Source organism: Myripristis murdjan, chromosome 5 (genome assembly GCF_902150065.1).
Source record: "Myripristis murdjan chromosome 5, fMyrMur1.1, whole genome shotgun sequence".
Classification (NCBI taxonomy): domain Eukaryota; kingdom Metazoa; phylum Chordata; class Actinopteri; order Holocentriformes; family Holocentridae; genus Myripristis; species Myripristis murdjan.
The window spans coordinates 37,553,188-37,561,031 of record NC_043984.1 but is presented as its reverse complement, the minus strand read 5'-3'; the positions used below and the strand labels follow the sequence as shown (position 1 = coordinate 37,561,031).

Sequence of the window (7,844 nt, the reverse complement as noted above, 5' to 3'; positions counted from 1 at the left end):
TACTGGGATGAGGTTGAGTTCCAGTTCGATCGCTTCCTCAGGAAAAAGGAAATCTGCAAGAGGCCTCAAAAGAAGGCGGCTTGTCAGGTTTTTGAGCGACAAAGACGCAAGGAAACAGCGATTTAAAGCGTCCTGGTGGCTCCCTGCCTCCTCTCCCTGCCCACAACATCAGCCACGCCAACGGCTTCCTCAAGAAAAGCAAAAACACATTTCCCTCCCTTTCCCCAAAATAATAAAAAAAATAATAATAATAATAATGACATTTTCTTGCCCCTTGTTGTAAGAGCAGCCTTTTAAGAATAGATTAGTGTGTAATGTGTGTGGTTAAGAGAGAGAGAGCCCTGCTGCCTGTGGTATTCCTTTATTATTCCTGTAATATTCCTGTAATTTTCCTATAATATTCCTATAATAGTGGTACAGGAATAGGTATAGGTATAATAGGGTTCAAGAGGGAACCACACTTTAATTTCATTATTCAACCTGTTGTATAATGACAAATAAACTTCCTTGTATCCTTGTAATATACTTGTAATATTCCTGTAATATACTTGTAATATTCCTATTCCTGTAATACTTCTAGGATCATTCAGTTGCGTCTGCGCTGCTGAAAATACAGCCCACACCAAGCCACCTCTCCAACAAAATATTTCAGGGAGACGTGACTACAGACGGAGTTTTTACTGTCGACGTTTGGTCCCATCAGGCCATTGATCGCCCCAGTGTGTGTGTGTGTGTGTGTGTGTGTGTGTGTGTGTGTGTGTGTGTGTGTGTGTGTGTGTGTGTGTGTGTCAGCCCAGCTGCCTAATACTGATTGCAAATAATAAAAGGTGGTGGGAGGTAAAACCTGCAAACTGCACAGGTACATGTTGTATGCAGGTACAGTGTGTACAGGGTTCACTCACTGAGCAGCATCATGGCTCTACTTCCTGTCAAGACTTCATAGAATCTCCAGTTTTACATTTCCTGAGTCACAATATGCCTGTTTCAGAAAATAACTTGGACACAGAAGGAATTGTGGCTGGAACATGAGCCTGGTCTCAAACTGTGGCTCAAACTGAGAGCCTTCATCTGAGCAGCCCCCTGTCCCACAGGCTGATAGGACCCTTGAGAGTTTTCCCAAAATGCACTTTTTCCAGTTTTCTCTGATGAATTATCAGAAAACATGTGACACCTCCTGGACACCAGCGCTGGTTTCTGTTCCTCTGAGTCACAGACATTCAACTGCTCCAGTTTTACTGCTCAAACTTTCATTTTTCCAACATACTGATGCTGAAATCGTGTTGAAGAAAACCAGATTTGGTTTAGGATTGTGACGCCGAGGATGGATGTAAAACTGACTCGGCTGCAGTTTTGAACAGAGCTCAAGTTTGTTTTTCAGCTCTGAACATCTCATGTGGCTTCCTCTGTTAGGAATGAAGTTATGAGGCTCAAAAACACCAGAGAAAAAAAAAAAAACAAAAAAAAAAACGTGAATAAAAAAGCAGGAAATTTGGAGCGACCCGTATGAACTCTGAGGAGCTGTGACTCAGAAAACAGACAGTGTGAAGGATTTGCACGGCTTCACTGAATGGGAAACTTTGATGTGTGTGAATATGAAACATGGTGGAGCTAAAAATAATAATTATTATGATAAAAAAAAAAAAAAAAAACATCAAAAATAAGGGCATTGGCTTGGTCCTGCTTCACGAAACGTAAAAGCTCCCAGTTTGAATGAAAACAACAAATGAGTGACGAGCAGAGGAAACAGCTGCTGCTGAAGCTGTTTAATGACATGAAAACACATGAAAGGTCAGCTGTGAGCGTCGGCTGAGCCAAACCCAGGGAGGCGAGGAAGACCACATCAGCAGAGCCTGAGCTGAGGCGGCGGCGGCGGCGGTGGGCGTGGCCACGTGGCCGTCCTCCCTCTGCAGCTCAGAAACCTGCGGCCTGTCAGCAGCACTCGTCAGCCTGTCGTCCTGCAGGGCGGCACAGCGCTCCAACACGCTGTCATGTAGTGGTTATTATGGCTTCAACACAGTTCAACAGCAGGGGGCGCTGCCAGCTCAAACCCATGTGGACTGTGTGTGTGTGTGTGTGTGTGTGTGCAGAGTTGTTTTCAATAAGAAGAGCTCACCTTGACAGTCTGAAGCACAGCTCGGCTCGTGGGGGCAGATTCCTGACTCCACCCCCTGCAGGTGAACAGGGTTACAGGTTTGTGCTCCTTACTTGCTCAATTTCCCTCTCATTTTCGAGCGTTTTTTTGTTTTTGTTTTTGTTTTTTTTGTAAACACGGCAGACATCTACACAAGTTTTTTGTGCTGTCAGATCAAAGGAAAATAATTTTGAAATTTGTAAAGTATATCTTTTCCAGCAGTGGGAAACCTCTTCAGTCCTGCCAGCACACTGAGCAGCGTGTGGCTGTACACACCGGAGGAATACTGAAACCAGGCAACTAAATCAATGTCAATGTAATACAAGATCAAATTCAATACAATCATATATATATATATATATATATAAAATTACAAAAAAAATTAAAACATTGAATTGGAGATGGCTTTTAATTGAAGCTGGTAAAGTGTATTTTGGGGTACGTGTTCTGATTGGATACAGATCTCTTATCCAATCAGAACAGTGCACCCTGAAAAGACACTATCAGCTTCAATATTCATTATTAAAATATTTCCTGTTCTATTTTTTACTATTTTTGAAAAATTATATTCATTATTTTATTGAATTTTATCCTCTCTCCTTTGTGAGATATTTATTTTAATATTTGTTTCAGAAGAAACTGATACTCAAAATACTGAATCCTCACTCTGTAGCAATGACCACTGTTTAAAATGGTTTAAAACAGGTTTCGCCATTTATTATAACTCTTCCTTGAAATGAAAAGTTCTAAAAAAAAAAAAAAAAAAATGATTGGACATTTTTGGTTAACAATGATCCTTTTGGTCAAGAATTAATACGTTTTTCTTTTTTGTACATTGAAATAAAACAGCTGACTGCTTCCTCCACTGTGTGTGCGTTTATATATACAGAATCAATGTAAGTAAACTATATATTTAAACGCTGTAAACTAATTATATTTTTAATATAAGCTATATATCTGGATGATAAGATTTTAGTTTGAAAGATTTGATTGTTAATATAATGAAGTATCAAGTATATTTTACTCTTATCTGGGTAAAAAAGTAGCCTATTTTGTATAGAATTTTAGATTTTTTATTTCATCAGAAATTCTGTATCATAACAACATGTCATAGTGTTGGTAAGTTGTTTGATGTATCGAGCTTTCCTTCTGTGTCTGTGGTTTGAACGTCTGTGGCTTCAGGTTTGGGTCAGCAGGTGGCTGCTGCGCCCTCTAGTGGCTCAGCAGCTGTGAGTGTCTCCACACTGCAGCTCCTCGCTGACAGCAGCAGGTGGCGCCGACTGGACGCTGATGCTTTGGGGGGGAATGCTAACAGTGCTAGCCAGCTGCTTTTCAGCTCCATGAAAAACAAATGAGATTTTTTTTTTTTTTAAAGTGTCACAAATGTCAAAGTAGGATTTCAAACTGTGGAGGCGTCTCCTCTGAGCAGATTAAAGCAGGAATGAGATGTGAATCATACGGAGCAGTCTTCAACAATATCTCTGTATTTAGTAAAACATCTACTGCAATAACAAAATAATTATTGTACATCCTTATATCTGGGCCACAATTTCATTTTACAGTATTATGTACAAAACTGTTAATTCTCTGGCAGAGTGGAATATGAGAATAGCCCTCTGTATAAAATTCAAAGTTGTTAAAATAAGTCTTTTTTTTTTTTTTTTTTGTACAAATATAAAACTTAACATGGTTGCGCAACAACCAGATGTCAGAGGTTTTTTACAACCAGCACATGTTACAGGTTTTTTTTTTTTTTTTTTAAACAATTATTCCATCCCACAAAAAAAAGGCAATTTCCAAAGCGGTTGTCACACACGTGTCACATGACGACTTTAACAGGGAAAGAAAAGAAAAACAAACTGAATCCATGTGTTTGAGCCCCGGCTAAATCCATGTGAAGTCTTCAGACGTGCTGCCGGTGCAGTTTGTGTGTGTGTGTGTGTGTGTGTGTGTGTGTGTGTGTGTGTGTGTGAAAACACTGCAGCCACAGCAATAAGTACACTTCTGGATGAGAACATTCATTTGTTATTGCTGTCATTATCGTCATTCTCCAATTCTGTCAGACACGTCAGCGATCAATGATCAAAAAAATAATTAAAAAATAATCAAAAAATGATCAAACGGACCGTCTGTCTCTCTCTCTTTTTTTTTTTTTTTTTTGTCTGAGGGCAACAGTCTTCCCAGCAGTGGGCAGGACGGTCGCCGTGGTTACATGTTCATCAGTAGTGGTTATTCAGCAGAGTAATCTGAGTAAATTTAGTGCTTCAGTGAGCCGTCTGCGCCTCAGCCTGTCCCGTTCAAAGCAGTGGGACAGCCTTTACCACTGAACTCCAATGGAGCACAACCGTCTGTCCCGTTCAAATCAACACACCAGGACGGTCGGAGTGGTGGCCATTATTTATGTGTATTGTTGCCATGGTAACAGGCTAGCTTCTTGGTTCAGCTCCTACGGGTAGCATTTCCTGTTAGCTTAGCATAAAGACTTGAAGCCTATGGGAGTCGTTAGCCTGGTTCTGCCTGTGTGTCGTATTTAAGGAGCTCTGTCCAGTAAAAGGCGTTTGTGACGATGCTGAGCAGCTGGGTTAAACTACGATCAGCATGTTGTTGTGCACCCGGAGCGATGACGGTTCTACTCCGCTCTGGTTCTGTGGTCTTTCCGGTCTTGGCCGTGAAGATTCAGACGAGCTCAGGTGGGACAGGAGGAACAGAGGTCCTCTGCTCTTTGGTTCTGCTCTGGTTTTGTTCTAGTGTCGTTAGAAAAGGCACCAGCGTCGTTTGGAGCCGTTCAAAAAAAGCGAACCCAAACCACGACGCGGGTCTATGTTCTGCCTCCACCTGCCGTCACACAGACGCTGCCTCACCTGCAGCTGTGGACTGCACCTCTGTGTCTGCCACCAGGGGAACAACCTTCACCTCAAAGCTCTGCCTCTGCTCGGAGAGGTCGGCTGGGAAAACCAGTGGAAGCTGCTGGTCAGGTTCTTCACATGTAGCTGCCTTCACTGGACATTTAAAGGACACACAGAGAGGCGGGGCCAAGAATGTCCTGCTCTTAAAGGGATACTCCGATGTTTTGGGCAAAACCTCCGTCTGGGACTTCCTCAGACTGAGACCAGATGTTGGACACCATTTTCACCCCTGGACATCCAGAGGTGTCCAACATCTGGTCTCAGTCTGGGGAGGTTGGGAAAAGGGGATTTAACCCAAAATATTGACGTGTTCCTTTAAGTGGGAACGTGATCACATGATCAGTAAAATAAGTGTAAATCCCCTCTCTGTGATATTGTGAAGTACAGTGAGGGTTTCCTTCCACAGTCAGAGAGCCACCACTCAGGACAGAGCGATGCTCCTCACAACAAACTGAGCTCAGCTCCCCGGGACGGGACAGCAGGCGGCCTCAGACCCTGCTGAGATACACAGGACAGTTTTTGCATTCTGGATCCTCCAGACTGAATGAATGAATGAGTGAATGAATGAATGAATGGTGAACTCCATTCTTTTGTTTTCTTATTTTTCCTCAAGAATGAGTAAGTGATGGTTTCCCACATGAACTCTTCATGTCAGTGTTATCAAATGAAAACCTCCATGATTTTTTTAACTTTAGTGCCAAAGTATTTTAGCTTCCATCCACCGGCTTTTCTAAAAACTTCACGGCAAACGGGCACAGAGGCTCCTGAGCTCCTGTAAACTCCAACAGAAGATCCAACGTTTTGGGCAAAATCCCCTTTTCCCCGACTTCCCGACAGACTGAGGCCAGATGTTGGACACCATGTCCACCTCTGGACGTCCAGTGGTTCAGCTGCTGTGGTTAGCATTTCCTGTTAGCTTAGCATAAAGACTTGAAGTCTATGGGAGTCTACGGTGTCCAACATCTGGTCCCAGTCTGTCGGGAAGTCGGGAAAAAGGGGATTTAACCCAAAACTTTAAAACCAAGACAGCACCTGGGACATTTTTTTCTCCAGTAATGAATCGTTGTTTTATTTTTCTGTATATGTTGGAAATTTGAACCAGGCAGGAAGAACGTGAGCTGGATAGCTGAGTGCTGCTAGCTAGTTAGCATACCAGCTTACACTGAAAATAATAATAACTGTCCAGCCTGATGTGCTAGCAGCATGTGATATTATTGCTTAATTACATCGTTAAAGTTCATGATTGACAGTCACGTAACCTGATGAAAGGGGATGTTTTTCCAGAGAGTCAAATGACCTGCTGCTGTTTTCAGGAGGAAAAGCAGGAAAAAAGTGGGAATTTACGGATTTCAGCTTCAAAATAAAAGCATGAAAATCACCACGAGTGGAGTCAGGAGGTTTTCATTTGACAGGAGACGAGTGGGAGTTCAGTTTGAGCTCCAGCAGGAACACATCCCATAATAACCACAAGCTGCCAGAACTTTTTTTTTTTTTGCACGTTCAAGTTTTGAACTTTGAACTTATTCTCTGTTTACTGCCACTGTGATAGGCTACAGGAAGATCACCTGACCTGGACGCAGGCATCTGATTGGCTCCTGAGTGCACCTGTTCCACAGCGTCCGAGCCGACGGCCACACACACACACACACACACACACACACACACACACACACACACAAGCACTTTAAGAACTGACTGAAAAAGCTGTTATAGGGTAGCTGGTGCTTAATGCTGTGTGTGTGTGTGTGTGTGTGTGTGTGTGTGTGTGTGTGTGTGTGTGTGTGTGTGTGTGTTGTGTGTGTGTGTGTGTGTGTGTGTGTGTGCAGTAAATGGTCAGTATTCTTGTAAAAGTAAATTATAAAGCACTACTTGGCTCTGCTCAGCTCAGTCTGTTTGCATAAAGTGTGTGTGTGTGTGTGTGCGTGTGTGTGTGTGTGTGTGTGTGTGTGTGAGTGACGGAGGAGCATGTAGGTCCTTGTAGGAATGAAGTGCACTTGATAAAATTAAAATTAAAAAACAAAAAAACAGATGAAAACAGTTCCTGATGCAGCGGTCGACGGTCGAGTCCACGCTCAAAGTTAAAAAGTTAAAAAGTTAAAAAAAAAAAAAAAAAAACATCAAGAGGTCAACACTGGGGGCCAAAGGTCATCACGGGGTCGTCATCCTGCTCTTGCTTCCTCGCTGTCAGCCTGAGCAGTGCGTCCTCTGTTCAACACAAAATAATCAAACTTCAAAATCCTAAAAACAAACATTAAAATGCACGGCGTGCTCTCCGGCCCGGGCCGACGCAGACGTCCCGTAAACTTCCTCCCGGAGCCGGACGGTGCACGTGTAGTCTCTCCACCCGGGAGCCAGGCTCATTAAAACACACTGTCCAGGGGGTGTAGAGTCAGGGGGGAGGAGGCTGGAGGTCAGAGGTCAAAGGTCAGGGAGTGGAGGGCTTGTGGAAGATGCCCTGCAGGTCCTCGGGTAAGGCCAGGATGATGGCCTCGATGTGGGCCTGGAGCTTGGCCAGGGTCCCGGGACGCACCGGGAGCTGCTCGCGCTCCGTCTGGCTCTGCAGCAAACACACACACACACACACACAGGAGGACAGATAGTATAGATCACATTTTCTCAAATGGGGGTACACGTACCCCTGAGGGTATGTGAAGGAACTCCAGGGGTTATGTTAGATTTTTAAAATATTATACAACAAGTCGACATGACCAAGCAATCTGATTGGTCAGTCAAATGTTTAGAATATGATCAAATGAGCATGACAGCACGGCTAGCCATACTTAAATGAAAAATACCACATCACTGTA

General features: G+C 43.3%; 1 long non-coding RNA gene across 1 annotated transcript; it reads left to right on the top strand.

Moving 5' to 3' along the window:
- The first annotated feature begins 6,718 nt into the window (after positions 1-6,718).
- On the top strand, positions 6,719-7,047 carry LOC115358653 (uncharacterized). The gene is made up of 2 exons (XR_003928200.1): positions 6,719-6,792; positions 6,864-7,047. It is a non-coding gene; the product is annotated as an uncharacterized LOC115358653 (long non-coding RNA).
- The last annotated feature ends 797 nt before the right edge of the window (positions 7,048-7,844 follow it).